The sequence below is a fragment of the Oryx dammah genome, unplaced genomic scaffold (assembly GCF_014754425.2).
Source record: "Oryx dammah isolate SB20612 unplaced genomic scaffold, SCBI_Odam_1.1 HiC_scaffold_25, whole genome shotgun sequence".
Classification (NCBI taxonomy): domain Eukaryota; kingdom Metazoa; phylum Chordata; class Mammalia; order Artiodactyla; family Bovidae; genus Oryx; species Oryx dammah.
The window spans coordinates 93,307,495-93,315,346 of NW_024070209.1; the positions used below are offsets into that span (position 1 = coordinate 93,307,495).

At 47.3% G+C, this 7,852-nt stretch overlaps 1 non-coding gene across 1 annotated transcript; it reads left to right on the plus strand.

The window, feature by feature from the left end:
- Positions 1-216: 216 nt before the first annotated feature.
- Positions 217-288, plus strand: TRNAY-GUA. The gene has a single exon. It is a non-coding gene; the product is annotated as a tRNA-Tyr (tRNA).
- Positions 289-7,852: the final 7,564 nt, after the last annotated feature.

Genomic DNA, 7,852 nt, shown 5'->3' on the forward strand with positions numbered 1-7,852 from the left:
TCTGGGAACCCTGCCACCCAGATAATGAGTGTTAAGCTAAAATATCATTGTTCAACTTCTGACCAGGCCCACCTGTGAAGGGTGGCAGGAAGGAAGAAATCAACACATCGCCTACAGTCTAACTGGAACCAGAAATTTACTCCCTCCCCTCTTAGAAGCCTGAATGCTAACACAGAGAAGATGGCTCTTTGGGATATTTATCCACCATCTTCTTGGTCCCTGGTGGCTCAGACGGTAAAGCGTCTGCCTGTAGTGCAGGAGACCCAGGTTCAATCCCTGGGTTGGGAAAATCCCCTGGAGAAGGAAATGGCAACCCACTCCAGTACTCTTGCCTGGAGAATTCCATGGACTGAGGAGCCTGGTTCATGGGGTCGTAAAGAGTTGGACACGATTGAGTGACTTCACTTCTTGGTCTATGGGCTTCCCAAATAAAAATAAAGTCGCTATTCCTTGCCCCAACAACCCCTCTCTCCATTTACTGATGAGCAGTATAAGCTTATTTGGAGTTACATCTCAATTAAAATAAATAAATTTATATAAAATTTTTTTAAAATGTGATAAGTGTAAAAGGTGTTCTTGGGACACAAGGTCTCTTAGTCAAATCTGGGCTTTGGGAAAGGCTCTCCAGAGGATGTGATGGAAGATGAGTTAGTGTCCAATGAAGGAAGACAGAAAGAGCATTCAGGCAGAGGGAGCATGGAGGTGTGAATAAGTATGGCCTGTTGATGAGCCTTGTTAGATGAATGGACAGATGGATGGACAGACGCGTGAATGAACAAATAGTGGAGGGGGGGTGGATAGACGGTAGATGAATGGAGGTGGGTCAGTGGATGCAGTGGCAACACAGGCGTGCATAACCTGATTATGTGATCTTACCAACAGTTATCTCAGCCTTTACGGCTTACTCCCTTGATGTTTGGGTTAGGAATTTAGGGAATGTCAAAGATGAAAGACACAGTATGTCCCCTGGGGAGTCTGCAGTCCTGAGTGCAGAGTTGTGGAGCCACATTACTCTTGCTGCTAGGGGACTTCCCAGGAGAGCCACCAATGGTTACATTTAGGGGACAGACAGAAGGAGGAACTAGAGAAGAAGGTGGAATTAGAGAGCCAGGCAGGAACCAGCCTGGGGCAGCCTCACCAATCAGCTCTGCAGGGAAAAAGAAGCCATGGAACAGGACACCCTCAAGGTGGCATGTCCTCTGGGGAGGGCCCTAGCATCAGACTTAGGAGACCTGCATCCTTATCCCCTTTCTGCATTTGAATCCCTGTATGACTACAGGCTGGACACTAACTCTCTATGCACTCCACTTCCTTGTCTGTTTGATAACAAACTCACCACTTCACTGCAAAAAGGAGGAGAAAAAGTGGAAACAGTGACAGATTTTCTCAGGCTCCAAAATCACCGCGGACAGTGACTGCAGCCATGAAATTAAAAGACACTTGCTCCTTGGAAGAAAAGCTATGACAAATCTAGATAATGTATAGGAGAGACATCACTTTGCCCACAAAGGTCCATATAGTTAAAGCTATGATTTTTCAAATAGTCATGTATGGATGTGAGAGTTGGACCATAAAGAAGGCTGAGCACTGAAGAATTGATGCTGTTGAATTGTGATGTTCAAGAAGACTCTTGAGAGTCCCTTGGACTGCAAGGATATCTGGCCCATCAGTCCTAAAGGAAATCAACCTTGAATATTCATTGGAAGGACTGATGTTGAAGCTCCAGTATTTTCGTCACCTGATGCAAAGAGCTGATTTATAAGAAAAGACCCTGATGCTGGGAAAAACTGAAGGCAGGAGGAGAAGAAGGTGGCAGAGGATGAGATAGCATCAACGACTCAATAAACATGAATTTGAGCAAACTTGGGGAGTCAGTGGAGGACGGAGGAGCCTGGCGTGGTGCAGTCCACGGGGTCGCAAAGAATCAGATACGACTGAGCAACAGAACAATACATGAATGATGATGAATGTGAGCTTGAAAGTTTCAAAGGCCCTTCGGTGAAACGGAGTTGTTGGGGTTTTGAGACTCAGCAAAGCAAGGGCAGAAACATCATTTCAAATCAGTGCCAGGCAGTGTGGTACAGAGGAAAGAGCATAACCCCTGGCCTTGGATGGTACTGGACTCTCATCCAGCCTTACCCCTTACTAGACTGAACGTCTTGGGTTAGTGCCTTAACTTTCCAAGCCTAACTTCCCTCATTTGCGCAACAAGGTTATTAATGCTTATCTCAGAGTTGTTGGGAAGACTTAAGTAAACAGAAAACTGTGTGGACAGCACTCGACATCTATCAATTTTTTTAAAATGTTAGTTTCCATCCCCTGATTTTCTCTCTCTCTGCTTAGTGCACATATTTTAAGTCTTAATCTTCACCCTGTTCCCTCTTCCTCCGAGAAGACCCAGCACCAGGGTTGAGCCCCAGCAGCCGTGAGTATTACATAACCCTGGTCCCTTGGTCATGGTTGATTGGACTCTGCTGGGTGCCTGAATCAGCAAGTGACACATTTGACAGTCAAGTTCACTTGAGGAAACAAAGGACGGAAAGAAGGAAGAAGTTTCCTTCGTGTCTTGACTTAATTTGATCAGCTTCTCACCGAGGCTGTGGGTACCTCTCTAGACTTATCCCTGAGGCTGAAGGCCTGACTGATGTCACCACATCACAGAAGGTCTTCCCTGTGGCCTGTCCCTGACAAGGACCCCTCTGAAGAAGAGAGGGTGCATGGGCAGACAAGAGGAAAGACCCCGCTGAGATGTGCTGACCTTGGCCAGGAATGGCCTCCTCCGGCTGGGCCAGAGATTCACAGGTGGGGGTGTGAGGCAGCCTTAAGGACTAGCGGTGACTCAGGTGGTCCCTGAGGGTTCCTGATAAGGAGGCTCAGGACGATAACAAAGACCAGAATCTAAGCCTCCCGACTCCATTTTGTGCAGACAGGCCCTTGAGGGTCCAGTGCTGCTCTGGTGCCAGGCCACGAGGCGCCATCTGCCAAAGCTGGTCTGCTCTAGGGCCCCCCCAAGCTGACTCCCCCATCTCAGCCATTGTGCTCCCTGCTTCACCCCCCCAGTGCCTCTCTCTTACCTTTACCCCATCTCCTGCCTGCCGCCGCCACCACTTCTTATTCATTCTTGGCTTTCAATCTCTGTTCTCTTACTGTGTCTCTTGGCTTCTGGCCTTGCAAAAACAGAGCTCTGCCTCTCTCCGGAGGCTGCCTCTCAAACCCCGAGAGGGAAGCGTGTTGGCTCCTTTGGTCACTGTTATCTGTGTTCAGTATGTGGGGCTCAGCCAGGCTCCTCCCCAAGCCACTGGCCCACCTGCGGGGTGGCTGCCTTTGTGTTGGGTACACACCTTAACCCAGTGTGCAAGGGTGGGTCAGCCAGGCAGCTTTATTCTAGAAGGGGCCTGGGCCTGGCAGCTCTCAGAGCATGCTACATCTTTCTCTAACATACCTGGGGAAGGAGCAAATGGGATTGTGGAGGTGACTATGCTTTGAAAAGTATAATGGGCCTGCTGGCACAGAATATCTACTCTTCACCACATTAACAAGGCCATCATGTGCTGCTCCTAGGGAACTTTTGCTTCCCTAGGACTTGTGGCCAAGGGCAGTGGGTACCAATGGCCCTGGTCTGTGATTTCCAAACCCCTCTCCAGGGAAGTTGCTGGGACAGCCATCCCCCCTCCACCTTCCCCACTAGTGCTGCTTCTTTGAGAACCCTCCTTACCTGCTTCTCTGCTGCAGCTCCAGTCTCTCTGGGCTCTCCCGACAAGGTGCACAGAGCCTCACGCTGCCAGAGCGCTCGCAGGTGCTTGCACTTTAGCGCTCCTTCCACGGGGACCTCAGAACATTCCCAACAGCTTGGGAAGCAGCACCCTCTTCTTTTCAGCCTTGCCCACGGGGAGTAGGGAGAGGACGCTTGGCCCTTCACTACCTTCTAGCTCACATGATCTAGCCTGTTGAAGAGAACGCCTCTTCCTCTGTCAAGGTCCCAAATTCCAGAGAAAGGACCAAGGCTGGTTCAGCCTGTGCAACCAGATATAGCCAAAGGCCATGTTGGAACCATCCTCACAGACAGGCAGTGGGCGACAGTGGACGGGGCCGTCCAGGACCAAGCCTTCACCCCGAGGAGCCCGCACATGTCACAGTCCTGTGCTACCAGATCTCTGATCTCTCCCTGGCACGTGAGCCAGTGACCCAGACTGGCATCGGTCACATGGACTCTGCTTCCTTGTGGAGCTTCCTACACCCACCTCCGGCCTCGGAGGTAGACTTTCTTCTCTCCCTCTTTTTCCTTTGACTGTTATTCTTTACACCTCAGGGCTGGACTCTCAGCCCCCAATTCCCTTCACTTGTTTTGGAATCCAAGGGACGAGGGGCGGGCAGGGTGGCCAGCTGATCAGATGGGTGACCCTGATGTCTTGGAGTTCCCAGGCTGCTCTGCAGCTTAGGCTGCCTTCTCCTACCTCTAGATATACTCTTTTCTTCTTCTTGCTAATAGCCATCCTGAGATAATAATTCACATATAATATAATTCACCACCTGTTTAAAGTATACAATTCAATGTCTTGTTGCATATTTTGTGTTCACAATTATGAAACCATCACTTCAATTTGCAACATCCCCCTCCAAATCCCCAATAGCATCATTCACTCTTTTTTTTTGCACCAATTCCTCCCCCCACAGCTATAGACAATCCCCAATCTACATTTTGTCTGCATATATTTTTCTATGCATGACATTTCATAAATGGAATCATACAACATATGGTCTTTGGTGACTGGCTTCTTTCTTTTTATATTTTTTATTTTTATTTATTTATTTGACTATTTTTTAGTTGTCCCATGCAAGATTTTCGATCTTCATTGCAGCATATGAACTCTTGGTTGCAGCCTGTGGGATATAGTCCCCTGACCAAGAATTGAACCAAGGTCCCCTGTGTTGGGACCACCAGGGAAGTCCCTTGGCTCCTTTCACTTAAGATTTTCAAGGTTCAATCACATTGTAGCAGATATCAGTACTTTATTTCCTCTTATGATGGAATAATATCCCATTGTATGGACAAACCACATTTTTATTTATCCATTCATCAGCTGGCAGATAGTTGAGTTGTTTCTTCTTTGGGGCCATTATGAACAATGCTGCTGTGAAAATTCATGTAAAAGTTTCTACATGAATACATTTTCATTTCTCCTGGGTATACAGCTAGGAGTAGAATGACTGGGTCATACAGTAGCTCTATGTTCAACTTTTTGACGACCTGCCAGGCTGTTTTCCAAAGCAAGTGCACTATTTTGCTTTTCCATCAGCGGTGTGTGAGGGCTCCAAGTTCCCCACATCCTCGCCAAGACTTGCAACTACTTGTCTTCTTGACTGCAGGATTGAGAAGTTCTTACTGTCCATCCTTGAAGGACTTGCTCAGAGGCCAGCTCTTCTACAATCCCCTCCTCTCTCCCTGACTTCTCTCCTTGGACTCCCTGCCTCCTTATGATTCCATGTAATGAAACATTTATAAAACTCCAATGATGCCAAGGGAAGGCCTCCTGCTGGGGCTAGAGTCAGAACCAGTCCCCTCTGGCTCATGTGTGATTTGAATGGAGATTAGTGAAAGCCCAAGCGAAACCAGCCCTCCAGAAGCTGCTGTCACAAGTGAAAGCTTCCATTAGAACTGTTCCTCTAGGACAAGGGGCTGGACCTGAGCTTACTCAGGGCTCCATTGATTTGTAAAACAGAAACTCACTTAACTCCATACAGAGACTTGTCAGGGGGTGGAGCAGTATTTGGCATTCAGTCTCCATTATTCTCAAAACAGTACTTAGATTTTTTTTTTTTTTAAGTCCACTTTTCACCCTCTCTTAGTCTATTTGGTTTAGGTGGGCCTGGACCCAGCCAGAGGTAATGGCCCCTGTTTGGCCAATCACAATAATGGTTTAGGGTCATGTGACCAAATCTGGGCCAGTACAAATCAGTCCTGGGACCTTTTCTAGATGAGCCAGTGAGTCAGCAGAAACACTGATCTGCAGAGGGGAAAAAAAGGAGATATGCAGAGAAAAAGCAGGAACGGGAAATTGTGTGGCTTCAGGGAGAGAGGTCAGGAGCGAGAGATGTGGAGTCAGAGGCAGCCTTTTCATTCCTATGGTTTCTGGCTGTGCTTTCTGCAGTGGATTCCATGACATTCCCCCTTGTTTTATTATACACCCCATTTTTAGTTGAAATTCTTCACTAGTCAAGATTCATTCACTTTTGTATTGATTCAGTTTTGTATCAAATTAGCTTAAACAAGAAAAGGGAGATCTCTGGGCACACAACATCGGAAAACTCAAGGGATGAATCCAGGTATGGCAGAATTTAGAACCTCAAATGACATCTCAGTGAAGTAGTCTCTTTCTCTGTCTTGGCCTCCTCGTTAGGTAGGGTTTCTCAAGAGGTAGACAAGATGGCCCCAGAAAACTCCAGGCTGTATAGAGACCCCGGAAGACAGTAACTCCTTCCCAATAGTTCAGTAAGGTTAGAGACAGATTCCCATTAGGCCCCAGATCTGCCACTGCTGTTAGTGCTGTTTGTATATGCCTTGGTGGTGTGTGCGTGCTCAGTCGTGTTGGACTCTTGGTGACCCTATGAACTGTTGCTCACCAGCCTCCTCTGCCCATGGAATTTCCCAGGCAAGAATACTGGAGTGGGTTGCCATTTCCTCCTCTGGGGGATCTTCCCGACTCAGGGATTGAACCAGCGTCTCCTGCATTGGCAGGCAGATTCTTTACCACTGAGCCACCTGGGAAGCCCTTAGTGCTGTTTACTTTCAGCCTAATGGGGACAGGGGAGGGGAGAAGGAGAGAAAAAGGAAGAAAGGCATAGGATTTTTAGTACCTATTGGCTTGGGGGTCACTGTTCAGCCCCCTTTACCTGTGATGGAGCCCATTCACAACCTTGGCTGACTGCCAGTAAAGGAGGGCCAATCGTGTTCAAAGAACATTCCTTCTGTGCCTGAGTCTTCCTGGCCTTGAATATGCAAAGATGGGCAAGATTTGGGAGAGGGCCTGAGAAGGTTGAATTGTTCTGTCTAGGAAAGTAGGACAATTTGGAGGGAGTTAATGATAATAATAATAATAGCTAACATTATTAACACTCTGCTAAGGGCTTCCCATGGATTGCTTTATGAAATCCTCACCACCAATCCTGTTATCTTCAGCTTTTATTATCCTCAGAGAAAGATGAAACTGATGTTCAGAGAGGTTAGGTAACTCTCATATTATCACATAGCTGATGAGATGCAAAGCCAGGCTCACAGAGTCAGGCCATATGGGAGCAGAGCTCTTGCATTTAACCACTGGACTATTTTGAGTCTCAAGGAAGAGAGGTGTGAAAAAGAAGATGAAGAAGAGAGCCAGGATTATTGTACAACACAGGGAATGTAGCCAATATTTTATAACAACTAAAAATGAAGTATAACCTTTAAAAACTGTGAATCACTATATTGTACACCTGTAACTTATATAATATTGTACATTGACCACGTCATTGCTGTTTAACAGCAAAGTCATGTCAAACCCTTTCGTGACCTGATGGACTGTATCCCACCAAGCTCCTCCAGCCATGGGATTCATCAGGCAAAAATACTGGAGTGGCTTGCCATTTCCTTCTGCAGGCGATCTTCCCGACCCAGGGATTGAACCCACGTCTCCTGCACTGGCAGGCGGATCCTTTACCACCGAGCCACCAGGGACGCCCACATCGACTATGCTTCAATTAAAAAAAAAAAAAATTAAAAGGAAAAGAAAAGGGCCAGGCTGGGGAACTGTGTGAGATAAAGGGGTCCATGAAAACTTCTCAGGGGTGAAACTTTAAAGAACAGGACTGTCCAATG